Source organism: Stenella coeruleoalba (genome assembly GCF_951394435.1).
Source record: "Stenella coeruleoalba genome assembly, chromosome: 2".
In the NCBI taxonomy this organism is placed as follows: Eukaryota; Metazoa; Chordata; class Mammalia; order Artiodactyla; family Delphinidae; genus Stenella; species Stenella coeruleoalba.
Window position 1 is genome coordinate 82,502,470 of NC_137147.1, and position 25,263 is coordinate 82,527,732.

Sequence of the window (25,263 nt, forward strand, 5' to 3'; positions counted from 1 at the left end):
TCAGGGCTTCCCTGGTGGCGCAGTGGTTGAGAGTCCACCTGCCAATGCAGGGGACACGGGTTCGTGCCCCGGTCCGGGAGGATCCCACATGCCGTGGAGCGGCTGGGCCCGTGAGCCATGGCCGCTGAGCCTGCATGTCCAGAGCCTGTGCTCCGCAATGGGAGAGGTCACAACGGTGAGAGGCCCACGTACCACACACACACAAAAAAAAATGAATTTCATATATGGGAATAGGTTATGCAGGTGATAGAAGAACCAGAAGCCCATCAGGAGATGGTGAAGCAATCTGGAAATAAACAGTAGCAGGCACCACCACCATCCCTAAGCAGGAAAAACAAGGAGGTTGTGTTCCCAGAGCCCAAGGGCAAGGACCATCCACCAAAATCTGGAAATATCAGGTGGGAATTGGAGCCTCAAAGGAAATACAGCTCTCCTGGAGACATCTCCGAAGGCATGGGGGTGGGGAGAAGACCCTAGTTTCCATACCAGTATCACCTAATATGAAACCCACCCATTACGAAACCACCCGGTATGAAGCCAGTTGACCCAGGAGTGTGGGCTGCACAGCGCACAGGTTCAGCCCCTGTGATGAAGGGCAGAGCAGGAAAGGGCAAAGAATGGATCTGAGAGCAAGCAGACCATACATATCAAGCTTTGACACCTGTGTAATAGCAAATACAAATTAGAAATATCACAGGAAAAGTAAAATAACTGTTCAATAACTGCCTTAACAAAGCTACAAACAAAAATTCATGAAAATTTAGAGAAAACAGATATCAATTTAATTTAGAATTGCTGATGCTTTATGAAAGAGGCGGCACTTTGGGAAATTTAGGGGAAATGGGTAGAATTTTGAAAACTAGAGGAGGTATAGAAAGAACTCTACTTTGCAAAAGCCTAAAAGGCATGTAAATATTCTGTAATCATCTACTGGGATCATGTTAAAGATGGGCAAAAATGGCAAGCTAAGGAATGTGAATTTTTCCTGATAGATGAAAAGGAGTCAATGAAGATTTAGGGGCAGAGCTGTGTTAGGGATTATTTTCGCAGTGGCATATAAAATCCATGGGACATGGAGATGTCAGGGAAGAAGTAATGAAGTCTGGCAGCAAGGCATGACCATGGGACTGCATGGAACCTTTTCTAATTGCTTGAGTGTCAGCCGATTGGAGGTATGGGGCAAACAACTGCAACTGTGAGCCCCGTGAGAGCTCAGAAAAGATGTCCAGATTGTGTACGTATTTGGAGGCACCATATGCAAAGTGATATAAGTTTAAAGCCTGAAGATGGATAAAATCACACGGACAGAAAAACAGAAGAGAAATATGTTTCAGAAAAGCCTTGGTTATAGAGCAAGAGGAGCTTAAGAAGACAAAAGGGGTGGTAGGAGAAGAAGAGACCCAGGAGAGGACTGCATTCAGTGGAAAGAGTCTGAGGATGGAGTGAATGAGCAATTACATAAAATGTAGCAGAAAAATCAAGGAGAATGACTATTGGGAAAGGGTGGTAGGATTTTTCATTCTATGGGAAATTCCAGAAGGTATCCAGAACCGAATTTGCAATCCAAAGATTTGGGCTCATGGCATGCATAACATAATTTCTCTTTACATCATACTTTCTGCTTATATATTATTCCTGCTTCCTAATAATTTTAGTACATACGGAGTTTGTTGCATCTTCTTTGGCTCTTCTCTCCAACATGATCTTTCGGTTCCTACACCCTCTGCTAAACGCTTTGTGCTCTTGATATTTCCTAAGACAGTGCATTGTCATGTCACAATACCCACCAGAAGTCCAGTCATCTACAGCCGGGGGGGGGGGGGGGGTCACAACATATATATTGATATAATTTGGCTTCCTGAGGATTTACTCATTGACATGCATTTAAAAGGGAGTAAGGGCATAACAGCAAAGACTGACCCGGCAAGTCCAGCTAGCATCTTACTTTTGCAGTGAAGCATAGAAAGCATGATTTTGTAATAGGCTTCATTGACATAGTTTCAATTTATTTTTTCCTTGATATTCTACAGAAAGCACTGAAGAAGAGAAAATCCGGATTAGAATGACACCTGTTTATGAACTAGTATGTCGGCCTCTCCACAAATTCATGCATTCTAGAGAAGATATTATCCACGGTACTAAGTTTAAACCACTTAGACTGTAATTCAAAACTCTACACAGTCTGATAACAGTCTACTTTCTCCAGCATGCAGTCAATAACTCAACAAACATTTATGAAGCTCTTACTCCCTTCCAGGATCGTGCCAATCACTACACTGAGCACCCCCTAGCCAGGCCTTTTCCACTTAAACACTGCAGCCACCACTGCTCTGCTGACCAGGGTCCTCCATCACCAATGCCTCGCCCTTCTCTGCTCAGACTAGAATCCCTCTAGGAGTTGGGCCTTTGCAATCAGACTGCTTTCCTTTTTTTTTTTTTTTCGGTAAACATTTAATTTTATTTTTTTAACATCTTTATTGGAGTATAATTGCATTACAATGGTGTATTAGTTTCTGCTTTATAACAAAGTGAATCAGCTATACATATACATATATCCCCATATCCCTTCCCTCTTGCGTCTCCCTGCCAGCCTTCCTATCCCACCCCTCTAGGTGGTCACACAGCACCGAGCTGATCTCCCTGTGCTATGTGGCTGCTTCCCGCTAGCTATCTATTTTACATTTGGTAGTGTATATATGTCCATGCCACTCTCTCACTTTGTCCCAGCTTCCCCTTCCTCTTCCCCGTGTCCTCAAGTCCATTCTCTACATCTGCGTATTTATTCCTGTCCTGCCCCTAGGATCTTCAGGGCATGTACTCTGAGAAAACCATAATTCAAAAAGAGTCATGGGCTTCCCTGGTGGCGCAGTGGTTGAGAGTCCGCCTGCCGATGCAGGGGACACGGGTTCGTGCCCTGGTCCGGGAAGATCCCACATGCCGCGGAGCGGCTGGGCCCGTGAGCCATGGCCGCTGAGCCTGCGCGTCCGGAGCCTGTGCTCCGCAACGGGAGAGGCCACAACAGTGAAAGGCCCGCGTACCGCAAAAAAAAAAAAAAAAAAAAAAAGTCATGTACCACAATGTTTATTGCAGCACTATTTACAGTAGCCAGGACATGGAAGCAACCTAAGTGTCCATCGATAGATGAATGGATAAAGAAGGTGTGGCACATATATACAATGGAATATTACTCAGCCATAAAAGGAAATGAAATTGAGTTTTGTAGTGAGGTGGATGGACCCAGAGACTGTCATACAGAGTGAAGTCAGAAAGAGAAAAACAAATATCGTATGCTAACACATATATATGGAACCTAAAAAAGAAAAAAAACGATTCTGCTTTCCATTTAAATTCAGCCCCACCACTAACTAGCTGTGTGACCTTGGACAAGTTCCTTAAACACTTTATGCCTCAGTTTTCTCCTCTTTCTTCCTTATAGTGTTATATTTTGATGATTAAACACATGTAAAAAGCACTTATGAGGGTATGTAAAGGTACTTAGAACCTACCAGGAATTTGGTAGGTATTCAATCAATGTTAAAAAGTAGTAGCAGTAGTAGCATTTTAATGCTCAGCTGCAGATGTACCTATGCATAATTCTTTCCATGATCACCTCAGCTCATGGTCCAGACTCACATGCAGTTTTGCATATGTTTTATATCTTTAAATAGATTAAATGCCCCTTAGAGGCAGACTGTTACACATTTTTATATTCCCCCAACACACATAAGCACGTGCACCACAGTGCCTAATGGTAACGGTGATATATAGCGTACATATATAATACAGTACATATGTGTATATAAATATAATGTGGATATATATTATATACATATCACTTAGTATACCTATATTTACCTGTTACCTATATTACTATTACCTAGTATATCTATAAATATATGTAATCTATAGATACAGATATAAAATGTATGTATATAATACACATTATATGCATACATACCTCTATATATATATATATATATATACACACACACACACACACACACACACACACACACACACACCATGTATGTGGATTAATTTAGTGGACCCTAAGGAAAATTCTGTGGAAGATGGCAAACTTTCATCCTTTCATCACCAGGGAACATCAAAGTCTGTAGCTAGCAAAATGGGAGGAGGGAGACTACAGAATCTCCTTCTCAGTGAACCTTTCATAATCTCCCTGCTTCTTCCTAGTCTGGGTTAGTTTAGACTCATTCCTGCTAGAGGCTGAGCAATGGATTAAATATTTATAATTCCACCAGTTCACCCCATCATAACACCTCCAGATCATCACGCCTCCAAAACTTGCTTTGTTAAGCACAGCCTAGCTGGGAGCCAGACCACGAGCCTGTATCTCTGAACTTCACCCACAGGCCTGTTGCTGGGACCAGCCAAGGCTGGTCTGTTTCTGGTGAGACAAAGAGCCATCAGCTGATGCTTTGATCGTGCAAAGAAGTGATCACAGCTGCTTCAGAGGTAATCAGCAAAGAATGTCAGGAGGAAATGGCCCAAGGGAATAGAAATGCTTTTGCTGTCTTAGATGGTAGTTTCACAAGCCAGTGGACAAATGACAAGCTGGAAATAGCACACACTGAGTATTAGTGATAGTAACGGGAAATGGCGTTAGTCTGTAAGCTGGACCACACATCTACCACCGCTCGCTTGAGAGGAACCGGTGCCTGAAATAGATAAGTTTCCCGACATGACTAACTTATTGAGTGACTATCTTTTTGCCTGCTTTGCCCCCCATGCTGATGGGAAATGAGGCATCAGGGAATGCACAGACTTGAGGAAGCCCTGATAATATGAGGGACATCCTCCCCGGGGCAAGTACTGTGGAGGAGAAGTTGACACTGCCCTCAGCCTAGGGGGCTCACCATTGTTTCTGGTCTTCAGAACTAAAGGGGGTAGACCTAACACCTTCGTTCACCTGTGAGGTCTGTGCCAGTGCCAATGCTGGACTGACAGGAAAAATTAAAGTGCAGAATTTTATGAATTACATATTTCATTTAAAAACTGAACCGTTGCAGGGTTAATCTTGCGACATCATCACATTCACCCAGTCTCAGGTCTATTTGTTACTGTTTCCCTAGTTTTGTTCTACAGAATCATGGTTCCATTGAATTATTAATAGGAAATCCCTGAAAACAAGGATTCAGAAGTCAAATGAGTTTTGGGGAAGTCATTTGAGTATGCTTCCTTGAGTGGGAGAGAAAGGAGGGAATGACTGCCTCAGTCCAGCGATCACATGGACCCTGGACTCACCCCCTGGAGCGGGCAGCACGCACAAGCGAAGGGCATCCATGAAATGTGTCAGGGCCACTCAGGGAAGGACCCTCCCTCCTGGTGACTTTGTTTGGGTGGCCTTCAGGAGCAACCCCCAACCCTCCATATTAAAATGCATTTTTGGTGCCATATGAAACAAGTCAGAAAACTCCCAACAAACTCTTCAAACTCCTGTTTTCCAGGAAAATTCCAGAAATATTCCAGAAATATGGATGTCTCTAAAAGACTATTTTTTTTTAAAGGTTGAAAGTTGCCTGCAAAAATCTTGAAAAAGAGCAGCAGCAGATACAATATGATTGTATTGTATGAGGATTCAAGACCATCACCTACCTTCCTATTGTTCTAAGATATAGTTTTATAAGCGACAAGTCAGTTATTAAATTCACTGGTTGAGAATGTACCTGTTAGGGAACCATTGACCAAAACTGCCAGCCTTGGCCAAACATGATGATAACCACTTGCCTGTTATCATCATGTCTCATGTTATCACGAGTTGTCTCACAACAGGAGGTCCCGATAAAGAATGAGGTACTGCCACCAAAAACTAACCGAGAGAATTTGAGAGGGACCGAAAGGAGGAAGGACACACCAGCCGATAGTATGTCTTGTAAAACTAATCTGGAGGAATTCAGGAGGGGCAAAAGAGGAGGGAGGAGACATATGTCCTGCCGACCTCCCAGAAACCCTCAAGATGGAATCCATCTTGTCTGAGAGATGCACACGTCACCAGGAAGGGCCCTGAGTCACCCAATATGGGCCAAGCAAGATGACTGGCCAGAGACAACTCAGAAACTAACCCCATTACCATAAAACCTGAGACTGCCAGCCACATGGCAGAGCAGTTCTCCTGGGTTCCCTTACCCTGCTGCTCTCCACCCGGACGCCCCTTCCCAATAAAGTCTTGTGCTTTGTCAGTATGTGTCTCTCCTCGGACAATTCATTTCCGAGTGTCAGACAAGAGCCCCCTCTCAGACCTTGGAAGGGATCCCCCTTCCTGCAACATATTTTTATTGATTCCAGACACAACGGCATCGCAGGTTCCCTTCAGTTGAGTAATAACCTGAGGTATAAAGAATTCATTATCCAGTGAAAGTGTTGACTCTTCTGTACGGTATTGGAACGCGCTCCCTTCCTGTTACCTCTTTAATTATCATTTTAATAACAATCCAGTAGTTCACCAAACTCCTCTGCTCAGGCAGGCCCAGAAATGTCCTGGGGGAGGCGGCGGTGGGGGTGGGGGAGGCGGGGGGCAGGGAAATGACTTCCCCCCCACAGTGAACAATACTCCGTGGCTCAGCTTCTTCATCACAACCCAGTATGCGCGAATGTCATGAACAAAGTTCACCCCAATAGTCAAGTCACTTTCTGGGCATCCATGAGACTTGGGGAAGGGCAGGGACCCTTTCAGGCCACAGGGAAGTGGGAGCAGATTGTTGCCACAAGACTGTGGGCCTGTCCTAACTCACTCGGTTAGTTTAACCAGAAAATCGAGCTGGAAGTTGCAAGAGTCAAGTTAGTAACCAGCTGGGACAAAGAGCAATTTCCTTCACCTCTTGGTGCTTCCATTTTCTAATCTGAAAAATGAGGTTTAGACCAGATGATTTCAGGGTCTCCTTTGGCTCCACTTCAAGCCGCTAGATGATGGCTCTGTGCAAAGAGGAAGCACATCTTTTTCGTTCACCACTTTAACTCCAGCACCGAGTACGTTTCTAGAACATAACAGGTGTCGAACGGGTATTTTTTTTAAATGTATGAACACTCAAATACAATGCTGAATTCAATCCAAAATATGCAGCTGGTTCATATAATTCACGGCAAAACACCCCTCTTTTCCCTCGAACACTAAAATCCCTTTCATTTTTATCTCAGTTTCCTAGATGAGACCCTAAATAGCCCCCTTACTAGATTTACTTAGCTGGTGTATTGAATAGCATTGTCACCTACCAGAGGTAACATAAATCCTCCAACAAGAACTTTTAGGAAAAAAATCTGTGAATAATCCAATGCATCAGACTTATTCGCTGATGACAATGTAAGTCACTGAAAAGACCGTTGAGATAGCCAGTGATGACTTGTGATTAGGTTCAGAATGTGAAGAACCATTGCAAAAAAAAAAAAAAAAACCTGTTACACAGAGGTTCTTACAAAGATAAAAATAGACAGGGCTGGCACAAGAAAATTCTGAAGGTCAGGCATTTTTTCTGTATTTCCAAAGTCCCTTTCTAACCCCTTCCCTGAATTCGGCAAAGGACTCATTATTTATCGTAATTGCAAGTTTAAGCCTTTAGTCTCTTATTGTGCAATTAAAGACATATGTTAAAGGAATTCTGGGCAATGGAAAACAGATGGGGAGATCTTTGGCAGGAGGGTTCAGTGGAAGACAGGGAGATCTTCATACCTCTCACGCTCCACTACACGTAAAACTGATCTTAAACCTAAACTTCCTATGGGAACTTTTTGGTTGCCTGGTGGTCTGGGGGTTGAGGTGGAGTGGAAGGTGGCAGAACACTTACCCAAAAGGAATAGGGAGGGTGTCTGACCTATTCCCATCTTCCTGCCACACATGTCCAGGGTCAGGGTCCAGGGATCCCTCTGACTGAGCCCTCTCCCCTTCCTGAGGCCAGTACAATACAGAATAGCCTCAATTCCCTCAAAAAGAGTCATGGGCTATTTTCCTCCCAACCTTGCCCCCACCCTGGCAACCTCAGTTTCTAGGGTTCCTGATCACCTAGTTCTTTAAGACTAACCCCAGCCTTATATAGTAACTCTATTTTTCTGAACAAGATCCATGGACTGACCCATAATCTGGGGAAAAAAAAAAGAACAAATACTTGAAATTTGACCTGCATCATAACATTGGAGATGCTCCAACAGGACAGAAGCACAGGCAGCTTGAAGCATTAGGTTGGTGTACAGAAAAGCCCAGCACTGCCCAGAACAAGAGACCCTTACCAGAGAGTATGATCTAGGATCTGAGTGTGATTATATGCATGGCAATGATGGTAACAGTGGGGGAAAAAAAAACAAAAAGCAAAACAAAAACAAACCACAGCACCAGGAAAAACTATTCATGATGAGACCAATTCTTAGTACCGATGAACTAAGCAATGGCAGAAGAAAAGTTACACTTTTCCTGTAAAGGCAATACTAAATGTAATCACTGGAATACTAAATGTAACCATATATCCATGAATGTATAGCCAATTATGGAGCAAATACAATAGAAATTATGTATATCTTAATGTGGTCAAATTTATTGTAGCTTTTACTGTGTAGCAACGCTAAGCTGAACTTCTCAGTCTTCTTAGCTTGTGACTCATGGTTGTCAGACTGTATCTAAAGTAATAAAAGACCACAGTAGTTAAGAAACCTTGATATTATTTGATTTGTCTAATATCCAACCTTGCACCCATATCACCAGATATTATATAAGATACTTATTGCTTTATTTTAAATCTCCATTATTTTATGACTTGATACTATATTGATATTTTAAAATAAAACTTGTGAAATTTTGAGGAGTTACAATTTTTTCTGTTATGGGCAGTATAACGTAGTATTTAAGGAAACCAACATTGTTGTCACGTAAATCTGAGTGTGAATACCACCTATGAAGTGTGTGAACTTAAACTGAGAGACTGTTTTACCTCTACATATCAGTGTGCTCGTCTATAAAATGGGTACAGTGATAGGGATGATTCAATATACCAACCAATAGTACCACATGAGGGTTGAGGGCCATGGAATCTCAGAGTTAAGTGAGGCCTTTAAATTATCCAGTACAACCTTCTAATTATACTTGCAGAGATCATTCCTCCTTATGTAGAGTTTAAAAACCAAAACCTGGGTGATAATGCTAAGGGAAGGCTAAATGAGTAACCAGGATATCAGATGTGAGGAGTGTTTAGAAGGCTTAAAAAAAATTTTTTTAAAGCTATTTAGCCTGCACTCGTCCAAATATGTGGAGATCAATCTTATTTCTGCAGACCTTATCTACTTAGGAGCTCTTTGAATTCATGCACGTTTAAGCAGTGTAATTAATATTGGTATACTGTATCTTACAGTTTCTCTTTTTTTTTTCCAGTTCTATTTATTATCATAGCTAACGATTCCAGATCTTGATTATTAAACCTCAAACTGTGCCAGGCACAGGACTTGGAGGTATGCAAGTATCATCTTAGGCAATTTTAAGAACAACTCTGACATGGTTACTATTATTTTCCCCATTTTACATGACTGAACCAAAAATGAGGTTCAGAAAGGCTAAGTAGCATGCCCAAGGTCACAAAACATATAAGAGATTTCAGACAATGGCAAACAAATGCAATGTTACTTTTGCAGAACGGTAGAGAATTGTAGTATCAGTTCTGCATGACCGTATGGACTATTACTCCTATAAACAAAAATGAGTCATTAATCTTCCTTGAAACAAAACTAGCAATCCATTAACTTACCCTATGGCAAAGAATATTCAGTAACATATCTGGAAGAAAAAGAACTAAAGGTCACTATAAACAATTAAAAAATCAAAGTAGCAGTAGTGATGATGATGATAATGATGATGATGGTAGTGTAATGACAGCAACAAGAATTAAGGAAAATAAAGAAGAGCTAGTAATTTCTTAGACTTTTTCCAAGTGTTTTTGTGGAACACCCTTCACTTGAGATCTTCCAAAAGAGACAGATAAATGTAAAATATATTCATCTCCCGAGAAAGGCAGCTGGAATATTCCACCAGATAGTGAGATCTTACAGGCTATACAAGCATAGGAGTAAACCATGTTCTCTAATGTGTTTCTCAATTTTGGCAAGTATACAGATGTTTCATGGATGTGGTCATCAAAAAGTCCCTGTTAATATGAGACCAGAATCCTGTGGCTACTACAGCTCTGGTAAGAAATCTCCTTCAGGACAGAATCTCAGTTTATAGTAAATGTTTGGTTTATGCTTACCGAGTTCCTCCGGACATGAGTTTAGAAGATATTTTTCATATTGGCCTTAAAGCAAAGTCATACTTTAACAAGCAAAAGCCAGAATCTGAAGCTCCCCTAAGATTCTCCCAGCTTCCCAAGATTCCTGGGTATATGATGCAGTTACAACACATTCATTCAATAATCATTGAATATGTGCTGATGATTTACCTAGTACTGTGCTCTATGCAGTGAGAGGTGCTAGTAAGGGAAGATATGGTCCCCCTGGTGTAAGAGGAAATTAAACATCATGGACTTGGAGACACATGTTATTTACTGTCAACTTTCTCTGGAGTCCATGGACCCTCCAAAGCCTCACAGGGTCTTGGTGCTGATACTCACAGATGGTATCCATAAGTCTCAAATTTCTTTCAGTTGCCAGTTCTTCACCCCCAATCCATTTGTACTGGCTCCCATTCCAGTAGGTACAAAGCTACATCATTCTCCATGAATTTCTCATTTCAAATTGGATGACCTACCTAGAACCACAACCCGGCTTTCTCCAGTGGGCTATAGGGCAACTGGTGTTTTTGCACATTTCCAAGCAGGGAATGGAAAAAGCAGAAAGGGACAGCAGAATAGCTGGGCCCCTTTGCTTGTAACCCAGAATCACAGGATGTTCCTCAGCCTGTTCAAGGTCATAGTCTGAGCCTCAAGCAAAGGCTCTCCTGTGGTCTGCAAATACACCAAGCTCCCTCCTCCTCAAAACCTTCGTATGGCTGTTCCCCTCTGCCTGGGGTGCCCTTCCTCCACGGCTGTGAGCTTCCTTCTCCCACTGCCTTCCAGTTGCTGCTCAAATATCACCTTATCAGAAATGCACCCTCTAACCACCCCGTCTAAAATATTAAATCTCGCCATCCTTTCTCCTCTACCATAATTTATTTTTATCACCTATCCCAACCAAAAACCCCACAAATGTTTGTTTATTTTCTGTCTCCTCCCACTAGAAGTAATATCCATGACAATAGGAACTTCATGTGCTTTTTGTTTTCTGCTGATTGCCCACGTCTTGGCAGTTAGGAAGCACTTAATCAGTATATGTTGAGTTAAAACCCCTCAAAAAGTATAAGACAAATCAAGTTGCTCTTAAGTCCAGAGATCCACTGTCTTATTTCTCAGTATTGGTCCTACCCTCCAGATTGTTCAGGTGTTCTCTTTTTTTCCTAGCATCTTGCACTTTGTCCCACACTAACAGAGCCTCGAGAAGGACTTGAGAAAGCATATTAAAGGCTAAGATTTGGACCTTCGTGTCCAGGTTCAAGATCAGATTTGTGGTAAATTCACAGAGAGGCACTAATTGTCTGTTGACTCCACCACAATCCAAAGTTTGATCATGACTTAGAAATGTGAGATTAACTAAGGGAGAGCCAAGTAGCCAGGACACTCAATCTCTTTGAACACAACCAATTTTGAAAGTTAAATGTTTCATGGAATCAATCATGCTTCCTCATTCTCAGTGACCTAAAGCAAGGGCACAGAGAGGTTAAGTAGTTTGCCCAACATCCTACAGCATATCAGCAGAAGTACGGGTCTTGGAAACGACCAGGTTTCCATATTTCCTGCTTGCGACCACTCTGAAACAGAGAACCCTGCAAGGGGCACACACAGTAAGTTCGAGCCCTACTGGTGTAAGGCTGGAGGAAGGAAACACACACACACACACACACGCACGCATGCATACACACTGACCCCACATATTATGGAATGGATGTAGAGTTGCCCTTCCCAAGTTTTCTATAAAGATGGCTGAATTTACGGTTGGAAAGATAAACACATCTTTTCAGCTCTTGCCAGTCTGGAACCACCACCAGGGTGCCCGGAAGGGACTGAATCACTTGCTCTTCAATTTCCTATAATCTCAAGACAACCCGGATGGTTATACAATTTTCTGTCCTTCACTTCTCCAAGGCAGAAGTGTCCCTTAAGAAACCTGCTTCACCTACAATAAAAAAATGATTTGAGGTTACCTTTATAACATTGTGTAGTATCTCTCCTCAAAGAGCAAATTTTAGGGACTTCCCTGGTGGCACAGTGATAAAGAATCTGCCTGCCAGTGCAGGGGACACAGACTCGATCCCTTACCTGGGAAGATCCCACATGCCGCGGAGCAACTAAGCCAGTGCGCCACAACTACTGAGCCTGCGCTCTACAGCCCACAAGCCACAACTGCTAAGCCCCCGAGCCACAACTACTGAAGCCCACACACCTAGAGCCCGTGCTCCACAACAAGAGAAGACACCGCAGTGGGAAGCCCATGCACGGCAACGAAGACTAGCCCCCACTCACTGCAACTAGAGAAAAGCCCGTGCCCAGCAAAGAAGACCCAACGCAGCCAAAAATAAATAAATAAATAATTTTTTACAAAAAGAGCAAATTTTAGCATTCAGCCTTCAACAATCAGAAGAATAAGTCAGGAGTGGTGGAGAGCTTCCGGGAACATGGCGGAAGAGTAAGATGCGGAAATCACCTTCCTCCCCACAGATACACCAGAAATACATCTATACGTGCAACAACTCCTACAGAACACCTATGAACGCTGGCAGAAGACCTCAGACCTCCCAAAAGGCAAGAAACCCCCCACGTACCTGGGTAGGGCAAAAGAAAAAAGAATAAACAGAGACAAAAGGATAGGGATGGGGCCCGCACCAGTGGGAGGGAGCTGGGAAGGAGGAAACGTTTCCACACCCTAGAAGCCCCTTCGCGGGCGGAGACTGCGGGTGGCGGGGGGGGGGGGGAGGTTCGGAGCCACGGAGGAGAGCGCAGCAACAGGGGTGCGGAGGGCAAAGCAGAGAGATTCCCGCACAGAGAATCAGTGCCGACCGGCACTCACCAGTCCGAGAGGCTTGTCTACTCACCTGCCGGGGCGGGCGGGGCTGGGAGCTGAGGCTTGGCCTTCGGTCAGAGCGCAGGGGTTGGCGGCGTGAACACAGCCTGAAGGGGGCTAGTGCGCCACGGCTAGCCGGGAGGGACTCCGGGGGAAAGTCTGGACCTGCCGAAGAGGCAAGAGACTTTTTCTTCCCTCTTTGTTTCCTGGTGAGCGAGGAGAGGGGATTAAGAGCGCTGCTTAAAGGAGCTCCAGAGACGGGCGCGAGCCGCGGCTCAAAGCGCGGACCCCAGAGACGGGCAGGAGACGCTAAGGCCGCTGCTGCCGCCACCAGGAGGCCTGTGTGCGAGCACAGGTCACTCTCCACGCCCCGCTTCCAGGGAGCCTGTGCAGCCCGCCACAGCCAGGGTCCCGGGATCCAGGGACAACTACCCCGGATGAACGCACGGCGCGCCTCAGGCTGGTGCAACGTCACGCCGGCCTCTGCTGCCGCAGGCCCGCCCCGCACTCCGTGCCCCTCCCTCCCCCCGGCCTGAGTGAGCCAGAGCCCCCGAATCAGCGGCTCCTTTAACCCCGTCCTGTCTGAGCGAAGAACAGACGCCCTCCAGCGGCCTGCACGTAGAGGTGGGGCCAAATCCAAAGCTGATCCCCTGGGAGCTGTGAGAACAAAGAAGAGAAAGGGAAATCTCTCCCAGCAGCCTCAGAAGCAGCGGATTAAAGCTCCACAATCAACTTGATGTACCCTGCATCTGTGGAATACATGAATAGACAGAGTCATCCCAAATGAAGGAGGTGGACTTTGAGAGCAAGATTTATGTTTTCCCCTTTTCCTCTTTTTGTGAGTGTGTATGTGTATGCTTCTGTGTGAGATTTTGTCTGTATAGCTTTGCTTCCACCATTTGTTCGAGGGTTCTATCCGTCCGTTTTTTTTTAATTTTTTCTCAATAATTATATTTTTATTTTAATAACTTTATTATATTTTATCTTATTTTATTTTACTTTATCTTCTTTCTTCTCTTTTTCCTTCCTTTCCTCTTTCCCTCCTTCCTTCCTTCCTCCCTCCCTCCCTTCTTTCTTTCTTTCTACTTCTACTAAACCTTTCTTTCTACTTTTTCTCCCTTTTATTCTGAGCCATGTGGACGAAAGGCTCTTGGTGCTGCAGCCAGGAGTCAGTGCTGTGCCTCTGAGGTGGGAGAGTCAACTTCAAGACACTGGTCCACAAGAGACCTCCCAGCTCCACATAAAATCAAACGGCGAAAATCTCCCAGAGATCTCCATCTCAACACCAGCACCCAGCTTCACTCAACGACCAGCAAGTTACAGTGCTGAACATCCTATGCCAAACAACTAGCAAGACAGGAACACAACCCCACCCATTAGCAGAGAGGCTGCCTAAAATCATAATAAGTCCACAGACACCCCAAAACACACCACCAGACGTGGACCTGCCCACCAGAAAGACAAGATCCAGCCTCATCCACCAGAACACAGGCACTAGTCCCCTCCACCAGGAAGCCTACACAACGCACTGAACCAGCCTTAGCCACTGGGGACAGACACCAAAAACAACGGGAACTACGAACCTGCAGCCTGCAAAAAGGAGACCCCAAACACAGTAAGATAAGCAAAATGAGAAGACAGAAAAACACACAGCAGATGAAGGAGCAAGATAAAAACCCACCAGACCTAACAAATGAAGAGGAAATAGGCATTCTACCTGAAAAAGAACTCAGAATAATGATAGTAAAGATAATCCAAAATCTCAGAAATAGAATAGACAAAATGCAAGAAACATTTAACAAGGACCTAGAAGAACTAAAGATGAAACAAACAACGATGAACACCACAATAAATGAAATGAAAAATACTCTAGATGGGATCAATAGCCGAATAACTGAGGGAGAAGAACGGATAAGTGACCTGGAAGATAAAATAGTGGAAATAACTACTGCAGAGCAGAATAAAGAAAAAAGAATGAAAAGAACTGAGGACAGTCTTAGAGACCTCTGGGACAACATTAAATGCACCAACATTCAAATTATAGGGGTTCCAGAAGAAGAGAAAAAGAAAGGGACTAAGAAAATATTTGAACAGATTATAGTTGAAAACTTCCCTAATATGGGAAAGGAAATAGTTAATCAGTTCCAGGAAGCACATAGAGTCACATACAGGATAAATCCAAGGAGAAATACGCCAAGACACATATTAATCAAACTGTCAAAAATTAAATACAAAGAAACCATATTAAAAGCAGAAAGGGAAAAAAAAATAACACACAAGGGAATCCCCATAAGGTTAACAGCTGATCTTTCAGCAGAAACTCTGCAAGCAAGAAGGGACTGGCAGGGCATATTTAAAGTGATGAAGGAGAAAAACCTGCAAGCAAGATTACTCTACCCAGCAAGGATCTCATTCAGATTTGATGCAGAAATTAATACCTTTACAGACAAGCAAAAGCTGAGAGAGTTCAGCACCACCAAACCAGCTCTACAACAACTGCTAAAGGAACTTCTCTAGGCAGGAAACACAAGAGAAGGAAAAGACCTACAATAACGAACCCAAAACAATTAAGAAAATGGGAATAGGAACATACATATCGATAATTACCTTAAATGTAAATGGACTAAATGCTCCCACCAAAAGACACAGATTGGCTGAATGGATACAAAAACAAGACCCATATATTTGCTGTCTACAGGAGACCCACTTCAGACCTAGAGACACATACAGACTGAAAGTAAGGGGATGGAAAAATATATTTCATGCAAATGGAAACAAAGAGAAAGCTGGAGTAGCAATTCTCATATCAGACAAAAGAGACTTTAAAACAAAGACTATTAGAAGAGACAAAGAAGGACACTACATAATGATCAAGGGATCGATCCAAGAAGAAGATATAACAATTGTAAATATTTATGCACCCAACATAGGAGCACCTGAATACATAAGGCAAATACCTAACAGCCATAAAAGGGGAAATCGGCAGTAACACATTCATAGTAGGAGACTGTAACACCTCACTTTCACCAATGGACAGATCATCCAAAATGAAAATAAATAAGGAAACACAAGCTTTTAATGATATGTTAAACAAGATAGACTTAATTGGTATTTATAGGACATTCCATCCCAAAACAGCAGAATACACATTTTTCTCAAGTGCTCATGGAACATTCTCCAGGATAGATCATATCTTGGGTCACAAATCAAGCCCTGGTAAATTTAAGAAAATTGAAATTGTATCAAGTATCTTTTCTGACCACAACGCCATGAGACTAGATATCAATTACAGGAAAAGATCTGTAAAAAATACAAACACATGGAGGCTAAACAATACACTACTTAATAATGAAGTGATCACTGAAGAAATCAAAGAGGAAATAAAAAAATACCTTGAAACAAATGACAATGGAGACACAACGACCCAAAACCTATGGGATGCAGCAAAAGCAGTTCTAAGAGGGAAGTTTATAGCAATACAATCCTACCTTAAGAAACAGGAAACATCTCGAATGAACAACCTAACCTTGCACCTAAAGCAATTAGAGAAAGAAGAACAAAAAAACCCCAAAGTTAGCAGAAGGAAAGAAATCATAAAAATAAGATCAGAAATAAATGAAAAAGAAATGAAGGAAACGATAGCAAAGATCAATAAAACTAAAAGCTGGTTCTTTGAAAGGATAAACAAAATTGATAAACCATTAGCCAGACTCATCAAGAAAAAAAGAGAGAAGACTCAAATCAATAGAATTAGAAATGAAAAAGGAGAAGTAACAACTGACACTGCAGAAATACAAAATATCATGAGCGATTACTACAAGCAACTCTATGCCAATAAAATGGACAACCTGGAAGAAATGGACAAGTTCTTAAAAATGCACAACCAGGCAAGATTGAATCAGGAAGAAATAGAAAATATGAACAGGCCAATCACAAGCACTGAAATTGAAACTGTGATTAAAAATCTTCCAACAAACAAAAGCCCAGGACCAGATGGCTTCACAGGCGAGTTTTATCAAACATTTAGAGAAGAGCTAACAATTATCTTTCTCAAACTCTTCCAAAATATAGCAGAGGGAGGAACACTCCCAAACTCATTCTACGAGGACACCGTCACCCTGATACCAAAACCAGACAAGGATGTCACAAAGAAAGAAAACTACAGGCGAATATCACTGATGAACATAGATGCAAAAATCCTCAACAAGATACCAGCAAACAGAATCCAACAGCACATTAAATGGATCATACACCATGATCAAGTGGGATTTATTCCAGGAATGCAAGCATTCTTAAATATACGCAAATCAATCAATGTGATACACCATATTAACAAATTGAAAGAGAAAAACCATATGATCATCTCAATAGATGCAGAGAAAGCTTTCGACAAAATTCAACACCAATTTATGATAAAAACCCTGCAGAAAGTAGGCATAGAGGGAACTTTCCTCAACATAATAAAGGTCATATATGACAAACCGACAGCCAACATCATCCTCAATGGTGAAAAACTGAAAGCATTTTCACTAAGATGAGCAACAAGACAAGGTTGCCCACCCTCACCACTCTTATTCAACATAGTTTTGCAAGTTTTAGCCACAGCAATCCGAGAAGAAAGGGAAATGAAAGGAATCCAAATCAGAAAAGAAGAAGTAAAGCTGTCACTGTTTGCAGATGACATGATACTATACATAGAGAATCCTAAAGATGCTACCAGAAAACTACTAGAGCTAATCAATGAATTTGGTAAAGTAGCAGGATACAAAATTAATGCACAGAAATCTCTGGCATTCCTATACACTAATGATGAAAAACCTGAAAGTGAAATCACGGAAACACTCCCATTTACCACTGCAACAAAAAGAATAAAATATCTAGGAATAATCCTACTTAAGGAGACAAAAGACCTGTATGCAGAAAATTATAAGACACTGATGAAAGAAATTAAGGATGATACAAATAGATGGAGAGATATACCATGTTCTTGGATTGGGAGAATCGACATTGTGAAAATGACTCTACTACCCAAAGCAATCTACAGATTCAATGAAATCCCTATCAAACTACCACTGGCATGTTTCACAGAACTAGAACAAAAAATTTCACAATTTGTATGGAAACACAAAAGACCCCGAATAGCCAAAGCAATCTTGAGAACGAAAAACGGAGCTGGAGGAATCAGGCTCCCTGACTTCAGACTATATTACAAAGCTACAGTAATCAAGACAGTATGGTACTGGCACAGAAACAGAAATATAGATCAATGGAACAGGATAGAAAGCCCAGAGATAAGCCCACACACATATGGTCACCTTATCTTTGATAAAGGAGGCAGGAATGTACAGTGGAGAAAGGACAGCCTCTTCAATAAGTGGTGCTGGGAAAACTGGACAAGTACATGTAAAAGTATGAGATTAGATCAGTCCCTAACACCATACACAAAAATAAGCTCAAAATGGATTAACGACCTAAATGTAAGGCCAGAAACTATCAAACTCTTAGAGGAAAACATAGGCAGAACACTCTATGACATAAATCACAGCAAGATCCTTTTTGATCCACCTCCTAGAGAAATGGAAATAAAAACAAATGGGACCTAACGAAACTTCAAAGCTTTTGCACAGCAAAGGAAACCATAAATAAGACCAAAAGACAACCCTCAGAATGGGAGAAAATATTTGCAAATGAAGCAACTGACAAAGGATTAATCTCCAAAATTTATAAGCAGCTCATGCACCTCAATAACAAAGAAACAAACAACCCAATCCCAAAATGGGCAGAAGACCTAAATAGACATTTCTCCAAAGAAGGTATACAGACTGCCAACAAACACATGAAAGAATGCTCAACATCATTAATCATTAGAGAAATGCAAATCAAAACTACAATGAGATATCATCTCACACCAGTCAGAATGGCCATCATCAAAAAATCTAGAAACAGTAAATGCTGGAGAGGGTGTGGAGAAAAGGGAACCCTCTTGCACTGTTGGTGGGAATGTAAATTGATAAAGCCACTGTGAGAACAGTATGGAGGTTCCTTAAAAAACTACAAATAGAAGTACCATTTGACCCAACAATCCCACTACTGGGCATATACCCTCAGAAACCATAATTCAAAAAGAATCATGTACCGAAATGTTCATTGCAGCTCTATTTACAATAGCCAGGACTTGGAAACAACCTAAGTGTCCATCATCGGATGAACGGATAAAGAAGACGTGGCACATATACACAATGGAATATTACTCAGCCATAAAAAGAAACGAAATTGAGCTATTTGTAGTGAGGTGGATAGACCTAGAGTCTGTCATACAGAGTGAAGTAAGACAGAAAGAGAAAGACAAATACCGTATGCTAACACATATATATGGAATTTAAGGGGAAAAAAATGTCATGGAGAACCTAGGGGTTAGACAGGAATAAAGACACAGACCTAGTAGAGAATGGAGTTGAGGATATGGGGAGGGGCACGGGTAAGCTGTGACAGAGCGAGAGAGAGGCATGGACATATATACAGTACCAAAAGTAAGGTAGATGGCTAGTGGGAAGCAGCCACATAGCACAGGGAGATCAGCTAGGTGCTTTGTGACCGCCTGGAGGGGTGGGATAGGGAGGGAGGGAGGGAGGGAGACGCAAGAGGGAAGAGATATGGGAACATATGTATATGTATAACTGATTCACTTTGTTATAAAGCAGAAACTAACACACCATTGTAAGGCAATTATACTCCAATAAAGATGTAAAAAAAAAAAACAAGAATAAATCAAAGAAACAACAGATGTAAAAGACTTGGAAACAACTGAGGAAATGTAGACAACTAACATACTTTCTACCATCTTCTTTCCTTTTTTTTCTCTTCCTTTCATGACTTTGTTAATCCCTTATTACCAGCTCTTCTTCAATAACCTCCCCATCACACACCCTTTCAATATCTCCTGATTTCAATCTGATACATAAATCCAACAACTTAATTCTTTAGTTGATATTGTTGGGCCCTTGATATCCACTTGCAATCAGTCCTTCCTACTGCGGTAGTTACGTTCCCCCACAACCTGATGTCACTGGACTATGGTGGTCCTCAAGGGTGGGGGGCAGATTTGGCCATGTCTGCAGACATTTCTGTTTGTCACAACTGGCAGAGGCATTTTACTGGCATCTGCTGCTAAACATTCTGTGATGCCCAAAGACAGCCCACTACAACAAAAATTTATCCAGCCCATGTCAGTAGTACAGAGGATGAGAGATCCTGCTCTGTAGCTTTCTCTCCACTTTTTTTTTTTTTCCAGTCAACTCTTTAATAGATGACTTGCAATCTCCTAGATGTGGCTCATGTGTTCAAACCCTCCAGCTTCCTGTGATATATAATTATATATATACATACACACACACACACACACACACACACACACACACACACACACACACACACACACACACACACACACGGTCTTCTATCTCACTCCTGGCACAGGGCTCTAAAAACTCTTGGAATTTTCCAAGTGAAAAGAACTATAAAGCTGTCTTTTGTTATGTTAATGAGGTGACTCTTGGAAAACACCTAAGGATGGGGTTTGGTTGCCAGGGGACCCAACCTTGTGATTAGAAGGTTGGAATTTTCAGTCCCTCCCCAGTGACTTCTGGGGATGGGGCGGGGGGAGGTAGCTGTAGGTTAAATCAATAGCCAATGGCCAGTGACTTAGTCATGACTGTGTAATGAAGCCTCCATAAAAACCGAAAAAGGACAGGGTTCAGACAGCTTCCAGGTTGGGGAAACAGAACACCTCCATGTGCCACCATGCTGGGCCCAAACCTCACAGGACAGAAGTTCATTTGCTTCACACCTCACCCTATGTATTCTTTCATCTGGCTGTTGCTTCGTATCCTTTAATATCCTTTGTAATAAATACCAAGGATTACCAGTAAAGGGGTGTCCTGAGTTCGGTGAGCCATTCTAGCAAATTAATCAAACCCAAGGAAGGGCTCAGGGGATTTATAGCTGGTTGGTGAGAAGCACAGGTAACAACCTGGACTTGCTATTGGCATCTGAAGTGGGGGCAGTCTCGTGAGATTGAGCCCTTAACCTGTGGGGTCTGATGTTACCTCCAGGTCGACAGTGTCAGAATTGAGTTGAACTGTAGGATACTCAGCTAGCATCAGAGAATTTCTTGGTGGAATTGAGAATCAGAGCCTTATCCCCTCTATGTCCTCTCTCCACCTGGAGAGCCCCAGGCCTTTTAGTCTGCTGGCAGATGCCTATCCTTTCTCTAAGGCCCACCTCCTCCTTGAAAGATTCCTGGATGGATGTGCTCTTACTTTTCTAAATTTGAAGAGTGCTTTGGTAGTCCTCTTTTATGAAATTTACCACATATAATCTGGAATTATATACTGTAGGCTCCGAGAAAGGACCGTGTTTTTTGAAGGCCATATCACCAGTGCCTAGAACAGTGCCTGGAATAGAGCAAATGCTAAATAACACTTAATCAAAGGAGGAATTATCTGTGCTCTAGATTTTTCGCTCTCCAATCAGAATGAACACCTCCAGTTCTTCCCTGAATCCTTGCATTACCCCTTCCACCTCGAAGATGCTTAATAAATATTCACTAAATGTCTGAATAATTAACAAATACACACATATTTGGATAGAAATATTAAATGCTTAAATGCAAAAAAATAAATACAGTATATATTAACTAAATACATAACTGAAATAAATGGGCAAAAATGAAATAAGTTTCAGGCTGCAGAAATCTAAGTCCTAGGCAAGAGTTCACCCATCTCAACTTTTAATTATATCAGAGAATTCATGTCACAAGTCTGTTCCAATGTCTTACACTTCCTCCTCTTTAAAAAGCACTGAAATGCACATTGAAATGTTAATTGCTCATCTGGAGAACACATGAAACAGAAAACACGCAAAGACGGGATGTGCTGTTGGCTGCCTGTGCCTGAATATGCCCTGAAACACTGATTTCAGTTTTTAGTGACGTGTTATAAACCTCTTGCAACACAGAGATACCAACAAGTAGAGTAACTGTGACCAAATCATCATGACAGTAGTTAAGAAATGAGAGGGAGACAGCATTAAACTTGGGTCCCTAACAGCTGACATATCTAACATGTTGATATTTATCAAAATTTTCTCACATCCCATATTGAGTGAAGATGGAAATCTATAGCCCCTTGTAATGTCCCGCAGACTCCCTCTATTCTCGATGTGGCATTTCATAATCCTTCATCTTTCTTGTTCCAGACACACTGATTCCATCATTTTTACCTTTTCTCATAGGTTCTATTTTCCTCCTCATAATCATTCTTCCACGTAATCCCTATTCCTCACAAATTATATGGATAGAAACAAATCTAACATTTTAATTAGCACTTATTGTATGTCAGACACCCTCCTAAGCACTTTACCTACATTATCTTATCTACTTCTTACAAAAATCCCCAAACATATGGGCTATTAATACCCACATTTTCACATTAGGAAATTGAGGCTCAGAGAGTTTGAGAAACTGTTCTCACAAGTTCTCACATCTAAATGACTCAGCATTCTTGTCAGTGTGAGTGGCCTCTGTATCAATTTTAAGATATCTTTAAACTCATTTGGCTTTTAGTAAATATTTGTCGGGTACCAACAATGAGCCAGGCCTTGGATTAAAAAAATGGAAAGCAATAAGGGATGCGATCATTCCTCTCGGGAAGCTTATAGACCACAGAAAAAGATAGGTATTAATGAAATTATCGTTATAATTGACACAAATTAACAAACCAAGCTAAGTTGTCAGATGCAAAAGAAACAGAGGGTCTGAGAATATATATTTAAAGAATCTACTTAGGACTCTGAGTCAGGAAAGTCTTCCCTGTGGAAGCTTTTTCAGCTGAGGTCTGAAGGATGGATAGGAGTTAATTAGGATTGGGGAATTGGGATGGAGAATGGGTGGGAAGCATTTCAAAAAGAACAGTGAGTACGGAGGCCAGGAAGGGAAGGAGCATGGCACAGTCAGCAAACTTAAAGGGGTAGAGGGAAAGCAGGGCAGGATGAAGGTAGATGGGGCCGGTCTAGTTTGGGTTCCAGAGAACCAGATTTGGAGGCAAGGATTGGGTTCAGGTTGTTTAATTAGGAGATGATTCCAGAGCACTCAGTGAGGGAGGAAGAAAGAGAGAGAGAGAGAAGGGAGGAAAGCAATAATGGGGCAGTAATGAGAGGCTTTCTGCTGTGAGCCCAGTTCAACCAGGACCCCTGAGAGACCGTACAGAACATACCTCAGATTTGCCCCTCTGTGGGGGAAGAAAGGTGAACCGATCCATTGATCCCTGACCCTGATCCCCACTGGTTCAGGGTGCTCCTGGGGACCTGGCAGTGCCTCCCAGGAAAGAGACAGCAGGGCGCTGTTTGCAGAGAGAGGAACCACCCCAGGTGTAGTAAACAGGCAGAGCAGGGCCAGCATCTGCTTCAGGCCCCACAGGACTCCACCCTGTGACCCTGGGGAGCTAGTCAGGGGCCCTCACTGGGGGAGGCGATAAGCTAATCAGATTTGGGTTTGGAGCACTGACTCTCTGTGATGTGGAGAACAGGTTGGAGGCAGCCTAGGTGGATGTCATGAGACAGCTAGGAAGTTACCGCAGTGGTCCAGGCAGGACCGGCTACTTAATTTGTAGGAATCAGTGCAAAATGACACTGTGAGGCCCCTTGTTCACAAAGCAGGATAAAAGTCCTTCTAAAGATATGTATTTAAAGTGCTTTTAAAGGTACAAAGCTGTTTCCTTTCTTCTTCAGTCTCTCTCTCTCTCTCTCTCTCAATCTGTGCTGGTGGTTTTTATTTCCTGTTCAGTGTCGTGCTCCCTTGGTCGTGGGGATAGCATGGGGCGACCCTCACAGGCGCCTGGGGGTCCTGTCCTGCCATCTTCCAGACTAAAGTGCTATACCTCAGCTAGGAGTGGGGAAGTGAGCTAGGTATCTCCCCTTTTCATAGGCCTGCCTCCCAACCCATAGCAAAGGGTGACCTTCAAAAATATTGCAGCCTCCGTGCCAGGACATGCTAGGTACCCGGACTGGGGGTGGGTAGGCTCACCCTCACCGAGTCACCTGCCAACTGCACCTTGGCACTGCCAGTCCTGGACAGGAATGGGCATCTCCATTCCCTGTCCCAAGATCCCACACTCAACCCCAAACCTCCCCACACGTGCCCAGGTCCCCATCAGAGGCAGAAGGTGGTGAAGAGACTAGGCAGAGTCTGGGGTGCCAGGGACCAGGGATTTAGTAGCCAATAATTATCTGAGGAGGCGGGAGGCAGCAGGAGATGGGATCACGTGTTAGCCAAGACTCCAAGCCCCCAGCGCCTGCTCTACTCTCCCATTGGACTTCACTTACAAAATACAAATTCAAATACAAAATTATCGCTAAGAACTTCAAGACAGCTAATGCACAGCAGTAAACCCCACGTGAAGGGTTCTTTAGAGTGTGGGACCCTGTGTGACTGGTCACATGCTCATGAAACTGGCCATGAGATTAAGAGAGAGGACGCTACCTGGGCTAGTTGAGGAGTCATGCAGAAGTAAACCAACCTTTAAAATATCTTCGAGATAAACTTAACGGCAGTTGGTTACGAATTTGGTCTGGATGGGTAGGATGGGACAAGGTGTGCCATTCTACCCATCCAGACCAAATTCATAACCATTCCATTCTGTCAAGGGACAGAAAGTGTGCACCTGTGGAGGTCAATCTGCCTGGACCTCCCTTCAAGGAAGGATTCAGCTGTAAGAAGTGCGGGAAGCGGACAGCCTCCAACTGTTGGCACCTTCAGGGCCTGCGCTTCCACTTCTGTGCTGAAGCCCCCAGTGTTCGCAGGCAGCCCTCAGCCACGATGGCACACGGCAGGGACACCAGGGTCTGCTCCTTCCTGCCCAATACGGGACTCCTGCAATGGCCATCTCTTTCTAGGGAACTCCCTTTAGGGTTTTCCAAGACTCTGTCAGATCTGCGTTGTAGTTTGAGACTCCCCTTGCTGCATCCTGCCTCCCCCACGTTTCCTTTCACAGATGTGAGATCTGCACTGGTCTCAGAACGCTTTCCCTGCCCAATCCTGTTCCTCCCCGCTTATGTCTTTTACAGGCGTTATCCCTCCACTCCCTAGACCTCCTGCACTTCTAACTCTATCTCAGCATCTGCTTCCCA

The 25,263-nt window shown here is 42.9% G+C and overlaps 1 long non-coding RNA gene across 3 annotated transcripts in view; it reads right to left on the reverse strand.

The window, feature by feature from the left end:
* LOC307181773 overlaps positions 1–25,263 on the reverse strand; it is a 752,523-nt gene that overhangs the window by 670,229 nt on the left and 57,031 nt on the right. For 2 of the 3 annotated variants that reach the window (XR_013827035.1, XR_013827036.1), the window contains exon 1: positions 13,112–13,627. The exons of the other annotated variant lie outside the window; for it this stretch is intronic. This is a non-coding gene — a long non-coding RNA (uncharacterized lncRNA). Of the gene's footprint in view, positions 1–13,111; positions 13,628–25,263 lie in introns of those variants that run through there. 3 annotated transcript variants of the gene reach the window in all.